Source organism: Thalassophryne amazonica, chromosome 12 (assembly GCF_902500255.1).
Source record: "Thalassophryne amazonica chromosome 12, fThaAma1.1, whole genome shotgun sequence".
Lineage (NCBI taxonomy): Eukaryota > Metazoa > Chordata > Actinopteri > Batrachoidiformes > Batrachoididae > Thalassophryne > Thalassophryne amazonica.
In genome coordinates, this window is record NC_047114.1 from 29,819,522 (window position 1) to 29,837,341 (window position 17,820).

The 17,820-nt window shown below is 41.0% G+C and overlaps 1 long non-coding RNA gene across 2 annotated transcripts; it reads right to left on the bottom strand.

The window, feature by feature from the left end:
• Positions 1-11,887: 11,887 nt before the first annotated feature.
• On the bottom strand, positions 11,888-17,735 carry LOC117522032. Of its 2 annotated transcripts, XR_004564120.1 has the most exons (5): positions 17,660-17,735; positions 17,410-17,506; positions 15,077-15,228; positions 14,846-14,945; positions 11,888-11,903 (listed from the first exon to the last, which is right to left on the bottom strand). It is a non-coding gene; the product is annotated as an uncharacterized LOC117522032 (long non-coding RNA). The 2 variants fall into 2 exon arrangements; XR_004564119.1 differs by lacking the exon at positions 11,888-11,903 and having other exon boundaries at positions 13,955-14,945.
• Positions 17,736-17,820: the final 85 nt, after the last annotated feature.

Genomic DNA, 17,820 nt, shown 5'->3' on the forward strand with positions numbered 1-17,820 from the left:
CTCAGATAAAACTGAAGTTATTGTACTTGGCCCCACAAATCTTAGAAACATGGTGTCTAACCAGATCCTTACTCTGGATGGCATTACCCTGACCTCTAGTAATACTGTGAGAAATCTTGGAGTCATTTTTGATCAGGATATGTCATTCAAAGTGCATATTAAACAAATATGTAGGACTGCTTTTTTGCATTTACGCAATATCTCTAAAATCAGAAAGGTCTTGTCTCAGAGTGATGCTGAAAAACTAATTCATGCATTTGTTTCCTCTAGGCTGGACTATTGTAATTCATTGTTATCGGGTTGTCCTAAAAGTTCCCTAAAAAGCCTTCAGTTAATTCAAAATGCTGCAGCTAGAGTACTGACGGGGACTAGAAGGAGAGAGCATATCTCACCCATATTGGCCTCTCTTCATTGGCTTCCTGTTAATTCTAGAATAGAATTTAAAATTCTTCTTCTTACTTATAAGGTTTTGAATAATCAGGTCCCATCTTATCTTAGGGACCTCGTAGTACCATATTACCCCAATAGAGCGCTTCGCTCTCAGACTGCAGGCTTACTTGTAGTTCCTAGGGTTTGTAAGAGTAGAATGGGAGGCAGAGCCTTCAGCTTTCAGGCTCCTCTCCTGTGGAACCAGCTCCCAATTCAGATCAGGGAGACAGACACCCTCTCTACTTTTAAGATTAGGCTTAAAACTTTCCTTTTTGCTAAAGCTTATAGTTAGGGCTGGATCAGGTGACCCTGAACCATCCCTTAGTTATGCTGCTATAGACGTAGACTGCTGGGGGGTTCCCATGATGCACTGTTTCTTTTTCTTTTTGCTCTGTATGCACCACTCTGCATTTAATCATTAGTGATCGATCTCTGCTCCCCTCCACAGCATGTCTTTTTCCTGGTTCTCTCCCTCAGCCCCAACCAGTCCCAGCAGAAGACTGCCCCTCCCTGAGCCTGGTTCTGCTGGAGGTTTCTTCCTGTTAAAAGGGAGTTTTTCCTTCCCACTGTAGCCAAGTGCTTGCTCACAGGGGGTCGTTTTGACCGTTGGGGTTTTACATAATTATTGTATGGCCTTGCCTTACAATATAAAGCGCCTTGGGGCAACTGTTTGTTGTGATTTGGCGCTATATAAAAAAAAATTGATTGATTGATTGATTGATTCTCCTTTGCTGTGGTAATTCATCCCACCTCACAGGTGTGCCATATCAAGATGCTGATTAGACACCATGATTAGTGCACAGGTGTGCCTTAGACTGTCCACAATAAAAGGCCACTCTGAAAGGTGCAGTTTTGTTTTACTGGGGGGGGGGATACCAGTCAGTATCTGGTGGGACCACCATTTGCCTCATGCAGTGCAACACATCTCCTTCGCATCATCCGTGAAGAGAACACCTCTCCAACGTGCCAAACGCCAGCGAATGTGAGCATTTGCCCACTCAAGTTGGTTACGACGATGAACTGGAGTCAGGTCGAGACCCTGATGAGGACGACGAGCATGCAGATGAGCTTCCCTGAGACGGTTTCTGACAGTTTGTGCAGAAATTCTTTGGTTATGCAAACCGATTGTTCCAGCAGCTGTCCGAGTGGCTGGTCTCAGACGATCTTGGAGGTGAACATGCTGGATGTGGAGGTCCTGGGCTGGTGTGGTTACACGTGGTCTGCGGTTGTGAGGCTGGTTGGATGTACTGCCAAATTCTCTGAAACGCCTTTGGAGATGGCTTATGGTACAGTAATGAACATTCAATACACGAGCAACAGCTCTGGTTGACATTCCTGCTGTCAGCATGCCAATTGCACGCTCCCTCAAATCTTGCGACATGTGTGGCATTGTGCTGTGTGATAAAACTGCACCTTTCAGAGTGGCCTTTTATTGTGGGCAGTCTAAGGCACACCTGTGCACTAATCATGGTGTCTAATCAGCATCTTGGTATGGCACACCTGTGAGGTGGGATGGATTATTTCAGCAAAGGAGAAGTGCTAACGATCACAGATTTCGACTGGTTTGTGAACAATATTTGAGGGAAATGGTGATATTGTGTATGTGGAAAAAGTTTTAGATCTTTGAGTTCATCTCATACAAAATGGGAGCAAAACCAAAAGTGTTGCGTTTATATTTTTGTTGAGTGTACATATATATATATATATATATATATATACACACATATATATACATATATATACATACATATATATATCAATCAATCAATCAACTTTTTTCTTGTATAGCGCCAAATCACAACAAACAGTTGCCCCAAGGCGCTCCACATTGCAAGGCAAGGCCATACAATAATTATGAAACACAGTCTACGTCTAAAGCAACATAACCAAGGGATGGTCCAGGGTCACCCGATCCAGCCCAACTATAAGCCTTAGCGAAAAGGAAAGTTTTAAGCCTAATCTTAAAAGTAGAGAGGGTATCTGTCTCCCTGATCTGAATTGGGAGCTGGTTCCACAGGAGAGGAGCCTGAAAGCTGAAGGCTCTGCCTCCCATTCTACTCTTACAAACCCTAGGAACTACAAGTAAGCCCGCAGTCTGAGAGCGAAGCGCTCTAATGGGGTAATATGGTACTATGAGGTCCCTAAGATAAGATGGGACCTGATTATTCAAAACCTTATAAGTAAGAAGAAGAATTTTAAATTCTATTCTAGCATTAACAGGAAGCCAATGAAGGGAGGCCAACACGGGTGAGACATGCTCTCTCCTGCTAGTCCCCGTCAGTACTCTAGCTGCAGCATTCTGAACCAACTGAAGGCTTTTTAGGGAACTTTTAGGACAACCTGATAATAATGAATTACAATAGTCCAGCCTAGAGGAAACAAATGCATGAATTAGTTTTTCAGCATCACTCTGAGACAAGACCTTTCTGATTTTAGAGATATTGCGTAAATGCAAAAAGGCAGTCCTACATATTTGTTTAATATGCGCTTTGAATGACATATCCTGATCAAAAATAACTCCAAGATTTCTCACAGTATTACTAGAGATCAGGGAAATGCCATCCAGAGTAACGATCTGGTTAGACACCATGCTTCTAAGATTTGTGGGGCCAAGTACAATAACTTCAGTTTTATCTGAGTTTAAAAGCAGGAAATTAGAGGTCATCCATGTCTTTATGTCTGTAAGACAATCCTGCAGTTTAGCTAATTGGTGCGTATCCTCTGGCTTCATGGATAGATAAAGCTGGGTATCATCTGCGTAACAATGAAAATTTAAGCAATACCGTCTAATAATACTGCCCAAGGGAAGCATGTATAAAGTGAATAAAATTGGTCCTAGCACAGAACCTTGTGGAACTCCATAATTAACTTTAGTCTGTGAAGAAGATTCCCCATTTACATGAACAAACTGTAATCTATTAGACAAATATGATTCAAACCACCGCAGCGCAATGCCTTTAATACCTATGACATGCTCTAATCTCTGTAATAAAATTTTATGGTCAACAGTATCAAAAGCAGCACTGAGGTCCAACAGAACAAGCACAGAGATAAGTCCACTGTCCGAAGCCATAAGAAGATCATTTGTAACCTTCACTAATGCTGTTTCTGTACTATGATGAATTCTAAAACCTGACTGAAACTCTTCAAATAGACCATTCCTCTGCAGGTGATCAGTTAGCTGTTTTACAACTACCCTCTCAAGAATCTTTGAGAGAAAAGGAAGGTTGGAGATTGGCCTATAATTAGCTAAGATAGCTGGGTCAAGTGATGGCTTTTTAAGTAATGGTTTAATTACTGCCACCTTAAAGGCCTGTGGTACATAACCAACTAACAAAGATAGATTGATCATATTTAAGATTGAAGCATTAAATAATGGTAGGACTTCCTTGAGCAGCCTGGCAGGAATGGGGTCTAATAAGCATGTTGATGGTTTGGATGAAGTAACTAATGAAAATAACTCAGACAGAACAATCGGAGAGAAAGAGTCTAACCAAATACCGGCATCACTGAAAGCAGCCAAAGATAACGATACATCTTTGGGATGGTTATGAGTAATTTTTTCTCTAATAGTCAAAATTTTGTTAGCAAAGAAAGTCATGAAGTCATTACTAGTTAAAGTTAATGGAATACTCAGCTCAATAGAGCTCTGACTCTTTGTCAGCCTGGCTACAGTGCTGAAAAGAAACCTGGGGTTGTTCTTATTTTCTTCAATTAGTGATGAGTAGAAAGATGTCCTAGCTTCACGAAGGGCTTTCTTATAGAGCAACAAACTCTTTTTCCAGGCTAAGTGAAGATCTTCTAAATTAGTGAGACGCCATTTCCTCTCCAACTTACGGGTTATCTGCTTTAAGCTACGAGTTTGTGAGTTATACCACGGAGTCAGACACTTCTGATTTAAAGCTCTCTTTTTCAGAGGAGCTACAGCATCCAAAGTTGTCTTCAATGAGGATGTAAAACTATTGACAAGATACTCTAACTCCCTTACAGAGTTTAGGTAGCTACTCTGCTCTGTGTTGGTATATGACATTAGAGAACATAAAGAAGGAATCATATCCTTAAACCTAGTTACAGCGCTTTCTGAAAGACTTCTAGTGTAATGAAACTTATTCCCCACTGCAGGGTAGTCCATCAGGGTAAATGTAAATGTTATTAAAAAATGATCAGACAAAAGGGAGTTTTCAGGGAATACTGTTAAGTCTTCTATTTCCATACCATAAGTCAGAACAAGATCTAAAATATGATTAAAGTGGTGGGTGGACTCATTTACTTTTTGAGCAAAGCCGATAGAGTCTAATAATAGATTAAATGCAGTGTTGAGGCTGTCATTCTCAGCATCTGTGTGGATGTTAAAATCGCCCACTATAATTATCTTATCTGAGCTAAGCACTAAGTCAGACAAAAGGTCTGAAAATTCACAGAGAAACTCACAGTAACGACCAGGTGGACGATAGATAATAACAAATAAAACTGGTTTTTGGGACTTCCAATTTGGATGGACAAGACTAAGAGACAAGCTTTCAAATGAATTAAAGCTCTGTCTAGGTTTTTGATTAATTAATAAGCTGGAATGGAAGATTGCTGCTAATCCTCCGCCCCGGCCCGTGCTACGAGCATTCTGACAGTTAGTGTGACTCGGGGGTGTTGACTCATTTAAACTAACATATTCATCCTGCTGTAACCAAGTTTCTGTTAGGCAGAATAAATCAATACGTTGATCAATTATTATATCATTTACCAACAGGGACTTAGAAGAAAGAGACCTAATGTTTAATAGACCACATTTAACTGTTTTAGTCTGTGGTGCAATTGAAGGTGCTATATTATTTTTTCTTTTTGAATTTTTATGCTTAAATAGATTTTTGCTAGTTATTGGTGGTCTGGGAGCAGGCACCGTCTCTACGGGGATGGGGTAATAGGGGGATGGCAGGGGGAGAGAAGCTGCAGAGAGGTGTATAAGACCACAGCTCTGCCTCCTGGTCCCAACGCTAGACAGTCACAGTTTGGAGGATCCCAAAAAATTGGCCAGATTTCTAGAAATGAGAGCTGCTCCCTCTAAAGTGGGATGGATGCCGTCTCTCCTAACAAGACCAGGTTTTCCCCAGAAGCTTTGCCAATTATCAATGAAGCCCACCTCATTTTTTGGACACCACTCAGACAGCCAGCAATTCAAGGAGAACATGCGGCTAAACATGTCACTCCCGGTCTGATTGGGGAGGGGCCCAGAGAAAACAACAGAGTCCGACATTGTTTTTGCAAAGTTACACACCGATTCAATGTTAATTTTAGTGACCTCCGATTGGCGTAACCGAGTGTCATTACTGCCGACGTGAATTACAATCTTACCAAATTTACGCTTAGCCTTAGCCAGCAATTTCAAATGTCCTTCGATGTCGCCTGCTCTGGCCCCCGGAAGACAATTGACAATGGTTGCTGGTGTCGCTAACTTCACATTTCTCAAAACAGAGTCGCCAATAACCAGAGTTTGATCCTCGGCGAGTGTATCGTCGAGTGGGGAAAAACGGTTAGAGATGTGAACGGGTTGACGGTGTACACGGGGCTTCTGTTTAGGGCTACGCTTCCTCCTCACAGTCACCCAGTCAGCCTGCCTTCCCGACTGCACGGGGTCTGCCAGGGGGGAACTAACGGCGGCTAAGCTACCTTGGTCCGCACCGACTACAGGGGCCTGGCTAGCTGTAGAATTTTCCACGGTGCGGAGCCGAGCCTCCAATTCGCCCAGCCTGGCCTCCAAAGCTACGAATAAGCTGCACTTATTACATGTACCGTTACTGCTAAAAGAGGCCGAGGAATAACTAAACATTTCACACCCAGAGCAGAAAAGTACGGGAGAGACAGGAGAAGCCGCCATGCTAAAACGGCTAAGAGCTAGTAGCTACGCTAAGCTAGCGGATTCCCAAACAGGGAATCCGACACTAGACAGGCTGTGGAGCAGCACAGGTAATGCACGACAACAGTGCTAAAATAAAATAAAAATCCACTAGACAGGCTGTGGAGCAGCACAGGTAACGCACAACAACAGTGCTAAAAAATAAAATAAAATAAAAATAAAAATCCACTGGACAGGCTGTGGAGCAGCACAGGCAACGCACGACAACAGTGCTAAAACAAAATAAAAATCCACTAGACAGGCTGTGGAGCAGCACAGGTAACGCACGACAACAGTGCTAAAATAAAATAAAAATCCACTAGACAGGCTGTGGAGCAGCACAGGTAACGCACAACAACAGTGCTAAAAAATAAAATAAAATAAAAATAAAAATCCACTGGACAGGCTGTGGAGCAGCACAGGCAACGCACGACAACAGTGCTAAAACAAAATAAAAATCCACTAGACAGGCTGTGGAGCAGCACAGGTAACGCACGACAACAGTGCTAAACAAAATAGAAATCCACTAGACAGGCTGTGGAGCAGCACAGGTAACGCACAACAACAGTGCTAAAACAAAATAAAAATCCACTAGACAGGCTGTGGAGCAGCACAGGTAACGCACAACAACAGTGCTAAAACAAAATAAAAATCCACTGGACAGGCTGTGGAGCAGCACAGGTAACGCACAACAACAGTGCTAAAAAATAAAATCAAATAAAAATAAAAATCCACTGGACAGGCTGTGGAGCAGCACAGGCAACGCACGACAACAGTGCTAAAACAAAATAAAAATCCACTAGACAGGCTGTGGAGCAGCACAGGTAACGCACGACAACAGCGCTAAATAAAAATCCACTGGACAGGCTGTGGAGCAGCACAGGTAACGCACGACAACAGCGCCCAAAAAAATAAAATAAAAATAAAAATCCACTGGACAGGCTGTGGAGCAGCACAGGTAACGCACGACAACAGTGGTAAAAAATAAAATAAAAATCCACTGGACAGGCTGTGGAGCAGCACAGGTAACGCACGACAACAGTGCTAAAAAATAAAATAAAAATCCACTGGACAGGCTGTGGAACAGCACAGGTAACGCACGACAACAGTGCTAAAAAAAAATAAATAAATAAATAAATAAAATAAAATAATAAAATAAAAATCCACTGGACAGGCTGCGAAGCAGCACAGGTAACACACGACAACAGTGGTAAAAAATAAAATAAAAATCCACTAGACAGGCTGTGGAGCAGCACAGGTAACACACGACAACAGTGCCAAAAAAAATAAAATCAAAATCCACTGGACAGGCTGTGGAGCAGCACAGGCAACGCACGACAACAGTGCTAAAACAAAATAAAAATCCACTAGACAGGCTGTGGAGCAGCACAGGTAACGCACGACAACAGTGCTAAAATAAAATAAAAATCCACTAGACAGGCTGTGGAGCAGCACAGGTAACGCACAACAACAGTGCTAAAAAATAAAATAAAAATAAAAATCCACTGGACAGGCTGTGGAGCAGCACAGGTAACGCACGACAACAGTGCTAAAATAAAATAAAAATCCACTAGACAGGCTGTGGAGCAGCACAGGTAACGCACAACAACAGTGCTAAAAAATAAAATAAAATAAAAATAAAAATCCACTGGACAGGCTGTGGAGCAGCACAGGCAACGCACGACAACAGTGCTAAAACAAAATAAAAATCCACTAGACAGGCTGTGGAGCAGCACAGGTAACGCACGACAACAGTGCTAAAACAAAATAGAAATCCACTAGACAGGCTGTGGAGCAGCACAGGTAACGCACAACAACAGTGCTAAAACAAAATAAAAATCCACTAGACAGGCTGTGGAGCAGCACAGGTAACGCACAACAACAGTGCTAAAACAAAATAAAATCCACTGGACAGGCTGTGGAGCAGCACAGGTAACGCACAACAACAGTGCTAAAAAATAAAATCAAATAAAATAAAAATCCACTGGACAGGCTGTGGAGCAGCACAGGCAACGCACGACAACAGTGCTAAAACAAAATAAAAATCCACTAGACAGGCTGTGGAGCAGCACAGGTAACGCACGACAACAGCGCTAAATAAAAATCCACTGGACAGGCTGTGGAGCAGCACAGGTAACGCACGACAACAGCGCCCAAAAAAATAAATAAAAATAAAAATCCACTGGACAGGCTGTGGAGCAGCACAGGTAACGCACGACAACAGTGGTAAAAAATAAAATAAAAATCCACTGGACAGGCTGTGGAGCAGCACAGGTAACGCACGACAACAGTGCTAAAAAATAAAATAAAAATCCACTGGACAGGCTGTGGAACAGCACAGGTAACGCACGACAACAGTGCTAAAAAAAAATAAATAAATAAATAAATAAAATAAAATAATAAAATAAAAATCCACTGGACAGGCTGCGAAGCAGCACAGGTAACACACGACAACAGTGGTAAAAAATAAAATAAAAATCCACTAGACAGGCTGTGGAGCAGCACAGGTAACACACGACAACAGTGCCAAAAAAAATAAAATCAAAATCAAAATCCACTGGACAGGCTGTGGAGCAGCACAGGCAACGCACGACAACAGTGCTAAAACAAAATAAAAATCCACTAGACAGGCTGTGGAGCAGCACAGGTAACGCACGACAACAGTGCTAAAATAAAATAAAAATCCACTAGACAGGCTGTGGAGCAGCACAGGTAACGCACAACAACAGTGCTAAAAAATAAAATAAAAATAAAAATCCACTGGACAGGCTGTGGAGCAGCACAGGTAACGCACAACAACAGTGCTAAAAAATAAAATAAAAATAAAAATCCACTGGACAGGCTGTGGAGCAGCACAGGCAACGCACGACAACAGTGCTAAAACAAAATAAAAATCCACTAGACAGGCTGTGGAGCAGCACAGGTAACGCACGACAACAGCGCTAAATAAAAATCCACTGGACAGGCTGTGGAGCAGCACAGGTAACGCACGACAACAGCGCCCAAAAAATAAAATCAAAATCAAAATCCACTGGACAGGCTGTGGAGCAGCACAGGTAACGCACAACAACAGTGCTAAAAAATAAAATAAAAATCCACTGGACAGGCTGTGGAGCAGCACAGGTAACGCACGACAACAGTGCTAAAAAAAAAATAAAATAAAAAAAATAAAATAAAATAATAAAATAAAAATCCACTGGACAGGCTGCGGAGCAGCACAGGTAACACACGACAACAGTGGTAAAAAATAAAATAAAAATCCACTGGACAGGCTGTGGAGCAGCACAGGTAACACACGACAACAGTGCCAAAAAACAAAACAAAAATCCACTGAACAGGCTGTGGAGCAGCACAGGTAACACACGACAACAGTGGTAAAAAATAAAATAAAAATCCACTGGACAGGCTGTGGAACAGCACAGGTAACGCACGACAACAGTGCTAAAAAATAAAATAAAAATCCACTGAACAGGCTGTGGAGCAGCACAGGTAACACACGACAACAGTGCTAAAAATAAAATAAAAATCCACTGGACAGGCTGTGGAGCAGCACAGGTAACACACGACAACAGTGGTAAAAAATAAAATAAAAATCCACTGGACAGGCTGTGGAGCAGCACAGGTAACGCACGACAACAGTGCTAAAAAATAAAATAAAAATCCACTGGACAGGCTGTGGAGCAGCACAGGTAACACACGACAACAGTGCTAAAAAATAAAATAAAAATCCACTGGACAGGCTGTGGAGCAGCACAGGTAACGCACGACAACAGTGCTAAAATAAAATAAAAATCCACTGGACAGGCTGTGGAGCAGCACAGGTAACACACGACAACAGTGCTAAAAAATAAAATAAAAATCCACTGGACAGGCTGTGGAGCAGCACAGGCAACGCACGACAACAGCGCCAAAAAATAAAATAAAAATCCACTGAACAGGCTGTGGAGCAGCACAGGTAACACACGACAACAGTGCTAAAAAATAAAATAAAAATCCACTGGACAGGCTGTGGAGCAGCACAGGTAACGCACGACAACAGTGCTAAAAAATAAAATAAAAATCCACTGGACAGGCTGTGGAGCAGCACAGGTAACGCACGACAACAGTGCTAAAAAATAAATAAAAATCCACTGGACAGGCTGTGGAGCAGCACAGGTAACACACGACAACAGTGCCAAAAAACAAAACAAAAATCCACTGAACAGGCTGTGGAGCAGCACAGGTAACACACGACAACAGTGGTAAAAAATAAAATAATGGACAGGCTGCGGAGCAGCACAGGTAACACACGACAACAGTGGTAAAAAATAAAATAAAAATCCACTGGACAGGCTGTGGAGCAGCACAGGTAACACACGACAACAGTGCCAAAAAACAAAACAAAAATCCACTGAACAGGCTGTGGAGCAGCACAGGTAACACACGACAACAGTGGTAAAAAATAAAATAAAAATCCACTGGACAGGCTGTGGAACAGCACAGGTAACGCACGACAACAGTGCTAAAAAATAAAATAAAAATCCACTGAACAGGCTGTGGAGCAGCACAGGTAACACACGACAACAGTGCTAAAAATAAAATAAAAATCCACTGGACAGGCTGTGGAGCAGCACAGGTAACACACGACAACAGTGGTAAAAAATAAAATAAAAATCCACTGGACAGGCTGTGGAGCAGCACAGGTAACGCACGACAACAGTGCTAAAAATAAAATAAAAATCCACTGGACAGGCTGTGGAGCAGCACAGGTAACACACGACAACAGTGCTAAAAATAAAATAAAAATCCACTGGACAGGCTGTGGAGCAGCACAGGTAACGCACGACAACAGTGCTAAAAAATAAAATAAAAATCCACTGGACAGGCTGTGGAGCAGCACAGGTAACGCACGACAACAGTGCTAAAAAATAAATAAAAATCCACTGGACAGGCTGTGGAGCAGCACAGGTAACGCACGACAACAGTGCTAAAAAATAAAATAAAAATCCACTGGACAGGCTGTGGAGCAGCACAGGTAACACACGACAACAGTGGTAAAAAATAAAATAAAAATCCACTGGACAGGCTGCGGAGCAGCACAGGTAACACACGACAACAGTGGTAAAAAATAAAATAAAAATCCACTGGACAGGCTGTGGAGCAGCACAGGTAACACACGACAACAGTGCTAAAAAATAAAATAAAAATCCACTGGACAGGCTGTGGAGCAGCACAGGTAACACACGACAACAGTGGTAAAAAATAAAATAAAAATCCACTGGACAGGCTGTGGAGCAGCACAGGTAACGCACGACAACAGTGCTAAAAAATAAAATAAAAATCCACTGGACAGGCTGTGGAGCAGCACAGGTAACACACGACAACAGTGCTAAAAATAAAATAAAATCCACTGGACAGGCTGTGGAGCAGCACAGGTAACGCACGACAACAGTGCTAAAATAAAATAAAAATCCACTGGACAGGCTGTGGAGCAGCACAGGTAACACACGACAACAGTGCTAAAAAATAAAATAAAAATCCACTGGACAGGCTGTGGAGCAGCACAGGCAACGCACGACAACAGCGCCAAAAAATAAATAAAAATCCACTGAACAGGCTGTGGAGCAGCACAGGTAACACACGACAACAGTGCTAAAAAATAAAATAAAAATCCACTGGACAGGCTGTGGAGCAGCACAGGTAACGCACGACAACAGTGCTAAAAAATAAAATAAAAATAAAAACGAAAGCGTTAGCAAGCTAGTTAGCTTGCCAACGCTGATGAAGGTTAGCTGATAAAAGAGCTCCGTCGCGATGCTTCGACCGTTAGAGGTCTTCTTTAGGCGTTGGAGCACGGTGAAAAAGTAAAAAAAAGTAAAAAAGTCTTGAAAAAGACTGTTAATTCAAAGAACTCAAACAGCTCAGTTCAAACAGCTAACAGATACAGCAGAACACCGCTGTGCTCCGGAACCAGAAAAAAGTCCACCCTCCACCTCCACATATATATATATATATACATATATATACATATATATATATATACACATATATATACATATATATACATATATATATATATATATATATATATATATCCAGTGTCCAACTATTTGTGGACCGATCAAGACAAACACAATACCACTAGAAAAATTCACAACTTGTGTCTGAATGTCTTCACTGTGAAACTGACTGCAGTCACAGCTTATAATGTGATTATATTTTATGTAGTTTGAGGGATATTTATTGTCCTTGTCTTTAAGTTTACTCTCTTTTGTCGCAGTAAAACCACATAAAGACCACCGCTGTCCCAACTACACTCCATCAATCTTTCCTCATCTGCATCAAAACACAGCAGAAAAAGGAAAACAGAGAATTAAGCCACATCAAGGGACATCACAGAATAGCCCAAGAATTTGGATTTAGAAGAAAATCCACCAGCAAGTTTGAATAATGACCACTTCTTCATCACATGACATTATCCACCTTCGTCTGGATCTACGCTTCACATTCTTGGTGGTCCAATTTAACATCTATTGGAAAATCAATGGTTACTGAGTTGGTTTGGACTGACCTTATGATTGCTAACCTTGGATTTCTTATTGTACCATTCATGCAGCCCTGCCACTTTGGAATATTTATTGACCAACCAATAAATCTTACTGCATGCACTCAAACTTATTACAACTATATACAAAAAGCATGGCACTGAAACAGTTTTAATTTATTTCCTACATGGCACGGTATCCTTCTTGACCCTTGCAAGGGGTGGATGGGTGTCTGACAATGGGATTGTTTCCAAGTCTTGATTACTAAAACCAACCTTGCATGTGCCTTGTGATCAAGTCCTGACTAACTGGGAGTTTACCCTTCAGGATTAGTTTGCTGCTAAATGATCTATGGAATTGTTCATTTCAAGTTCTAAGACTAGAAACAATCAGCTTTGTGCATATAATGCTAAGGACTCACAAATAATATCCTCTGTTAGAATGTATACAGAAAACATTATCAGCCATTTCACGAACTGATTTAGAATTTTGCAAGGAACTTTTCTTGCATAAACCATTAAATCTCTAAAAGTTGAAGCATGTGATGCAGACACTGATAAAATCCTGTTTGTTCTGCTCTTGCAAATATTGGTGGCTTCTCCCACAGAGATTACTAAGAGAATATTTATGCAATTAAAATAAAATTACTATTTGCAATTGCGTTTTAATAAAGGCTTTGAATTTTAAGCCCTTCACCTGGCTGTTTATTTATGTAACTAGTACATTTTCACAATACAGCTGTAAAATTTGGATTGTTTTGTGAAATATTTGTGTGTTTTGTGAAATATTAAAATTATAATGATAATTTTATAATAATGTAAGATGATGTCTCAGATACAGAGCAACCGTGCAAATTACTTTATCATCAGTGGTTTTGGGTTTACTTTCTCTGAAATGTATAAAGAGTCTTCAAATTTGAAAAAATACTTTCCAATCCACGCAATGGCCTTGCACACTTCCAGGAATGTGTGACAGTAGCAGAATTCTGATATCATCCACTCTATGGGTCATGGAACTGCATTTATACTTCCAGTGTAGTTTCTTTTTTATTTTGTTTTCTTCACCCACTTCCTTGTTAAAACTAAAATTAGATAAACCGTGCTGTTCAAGAAGCTGACAATGAAGGAACTTTATTTAAAAGAACACAGTAGGCTGTTTATCATCTTTATGTTCTAGAAACTGAACAGCAAAGTGAACCTTCATCACGTTAGAAGATGAAAAACATTAATGGCTATGTTGTGAGGGTAACAATATCACATAAAAGATAAACTGACAAGAACTTCACAACAGCATCAAGTTCTCTCTGCGATACCCCGCACCCTACCGTCAACAGTGATTGACACACAAATACTCAAACCATACCAGTGTATCTGTGAAATAATGTACATCTGGGGACAGCTGTGGACTTGAACTGAATACGTTTAGCTGTTTTATGAACAATTTGCAACAATTTTGTTACCTCCACCAACCAAGAGAGGAGAACAGAGTTGTCATTCTGTTGAAGGACAAAACTAACTGAAATTAGCGCAGATGTCCTTAGATCAGGGAATCATGGATTATATTTTTGTGCTGATCTGGATCAGCTTATAAAGATTTACCATTTCTTTTCTTTCTAACAATGTGAAGTGGAGCATTTTTCAAAAATCTCTAAAGATTCCTTGGTATCCTGTGACATATACTGTAAACAGAAATGTGACTCTCTCCTCTGTCGTTTGATGGTCATTGCACCAAGATTACTCCACTGGAGAGTGCACCAATTGTCCAACTGCCCCATTTAGATACAAAGGAATTTCCAAAAACTATGTAAAAAATGTTTGTAGTTAATAAAATTACAAAACAGCATATATTTTACAACCCCAAAAACAAGACTGCCTGATGTGGAGAACATATCTTCAAGTTAAAGCAGATTCACTGACATGAACTTCATCAGTAACAAATTAAAACAGCCAGTCATTTGTTTCATTTCTAGAAAACACAATCCAATTAACACATAAGACTCCATAACAGTCTCAAAGAAAATACATTCTGTCCAAGACATGTACCTGTCCAACTAAATGATACCATCAAATATCCCGAAAAAAACTTCCTCCTCTTGTCTGCTGTTGCTGACCGTCCAACATGTTCAAGAAGGAGAAGAAGAAGAAAGTGTCAATGAGGTGAAAAAGGACATTTTTGGGAATAATTACAGAATATTACAGTGAATCAGAATAAACAGTTTGGATTCATGTTCATCTACCTTGTGCTGATAAAGGAGTTGACATTGATTGGGTCAGATATTATTGAGAAGAACCCAAATCTGTGGGTCTGTGGTTCCACGTGGATTTCAGGGTGTTTGGGGAGATTTTCTGGTGTCTTTGCTCTGACCTGCTCACTCAAAGTGCTTGGCCTCTGCAAAATGTCACTCACATTAAGTCTGCTGCACATACCGGCTCATTATACATGACTAAACAAAACGTGAAGGCCAGTACTGTTGTAATAAATAATTGTGCAGAAAACACCTCTCCACACATCGACAATTACAAACACCAAAATGATTTTGGCATGTTTTCCTTAACTTTAAATATATGTGAATACAGCAGCCTATTTACATGGCACAACAGGCTGTTTAATGTAGAGAAAGTACTGCTGTAAACATAAGTCTACATACACTTTGGCTAACAACTTACACATTCAATTTGCTTCTACTACCACACATATCATATTTTATCAAACAAGTGTGTTAAGTTAGAATGTCGAGCTGTCATCTTTATCTCCATATAAAGTTATTTAAAATAACGTTGCAGTTGTATTTGGTTTTCAGCCTGATGGATCTGAACCAAAAGAATCTGACAAAGACGACAAAGGGAGTGAATATTAGAGACTCAGTCTGGAGATACAGGGACAGGAACAAGAACCCGCATGATCTACAGTGGCTTAATAATATTAAATGGTCATTTATATTTATTAAATTGAATATTAATTATATATTGTATATAAAATGGCTCTGCAAGATTGGTGTCCTTTCCAGTGTGTACCCCGCCTTAAGCCCTATGACTGCTAGAATAGGCTCCAGCACACCGTGACCCTTGACTGGAGTAAGCAGGTATAGAAAATGAAAGAATGAATGAATGTATATAAAATCCCAGGACATTACCAACAAAAATGTAACACCAGACTGGCCCACACATGCACGGGATATTTATTTCATTTTTAAAACATTTTCCACCTTCATTCTTCAAACAAATCCAGTCTGTACAAGCAGTGGTTTTAAAAAAGCTCTCCATTTCCATGAAAAGCAACAGGCGCCTGAGGTGTAAATAGAGCGGGATGACTAGGCACCTCAGAACAGGGCTCCAGAGCCTGAGCAGCTAACTCCAGCTGTCTCCGGCTCTCCAGTGGACGGCACAGGCCCCGGTTTGCATGTTCAGTGCCAGTGCACCAGAGAGCAGGCCGCCTGCTCCAAAGGCAGGAGCCAATGATGTCTGAAAACATCAACCCCAACCCCAATCTACCTGTCGATCTCACACTCCAACTTATCCCCACTCATAAACAAGACCATGATATTTAAACTCCCTCACTTGGGGTAATATCTCTTCCCTGACTCAGAGAGGACAGTCCATCCTTTTCCAACAAAGGACCATGGTCTCAGATTTGGAGGTCCTGATTCTCATCCCAGTTGTTTCACATTCTGCCTCAAACCTACAGTGCACCTCTGAGGTCACTATGTAATAAAACCAACAGAATCACATCAACCGCAGAAAGCAGAGGTGCAATTCTGAGGCCATCTAATTGGACACCCTGCAGACCCTGACTGTGCCTTGAAATACTGTCCAAGAAAATCATGAACAGGATTGGTGACAAGGGACAGCTGTGGCAGAGTCCATCACCCACCAGGAACAAGTCTGATGTAATACAGAGAATGTGGACACAACTGTCCATGAAGCAATCCTCAGAAAAATGCACATTCCAACTGTAGATCCATTTTGTTGCTACCCACATTCTCCCGTTTGGTGTAATTTTGACTCATTTGGACAGCTATGGTTTCTGACATTCTGCCTGTTGTTTCTCTCACTTGAGCACAACATACAGTATCTACAAGGCACATTTCCATGCGAACAACACTTTTTCTTATCAATCTTAGAAGCACACTATCTGTGCTTTCAATTGCAGAGCTAAACTGGACATTCCTGGAGTGACATCAAATGCACTTCAACAGGGTGTGCTGAAGGTGGAATTTTGCACGGGAAATTTAAAATCGTATAAAATTGTCCATTTGTAGTGTCTTTAGTGTATTATTTGGGACTTAGCACATTATGTACAATCTTGTTATGAAACCATGAAAAACCATGTCAGTTGTACTTTACGCAAAGAGCCACAGCTTCCTGTATTAATATAATACTGTGCAAAAAACTGAAACATTGCCGTATCTTTCAAATTAGAAAATGACTGTCTGTCTCCTTATTACGGAAAAATGACAATGCCTCTGCTGTAGTGACTGCTTGGACTGGTTTTCTATCATCTACAATTGAAGGCGAGGCTATAAAGCAGGTTAATAATGTTTGTCAGGCACACACAGACACAGACACACACCTGTTTATTCCAAGGAAGTGTGATCCTGTTTGGTGTGACTGGGAGCGGCAATGATCCTGGTTTTCTTTGATCGAGATTTATATTTGCAGAAAAAGACCTCAAGCAGAAAACATGACAGATTTTCACATAACTACATTCCAGAACAACACGTGTGGATGTTTTTGTCTTTTCTACATATTTCCCACATTGTGTGATGTTGTTGGAACAGCTCCAGGACATGGTAAGCGGTAGCTGTATTTTCCGTCCTTACCTCAGAGGTGTGGTAGTTGTGGACATGCAGGGATGGACTTGAGAATGACTGAGGGGAGCTGGTGTTGATGTTACATAGCATGGACAGAAAACATATGTAAGGTTTCCAAAATCACAACACCAACGGCGGCAGTTTATCAGTGCTGATGAGACAATGACTGT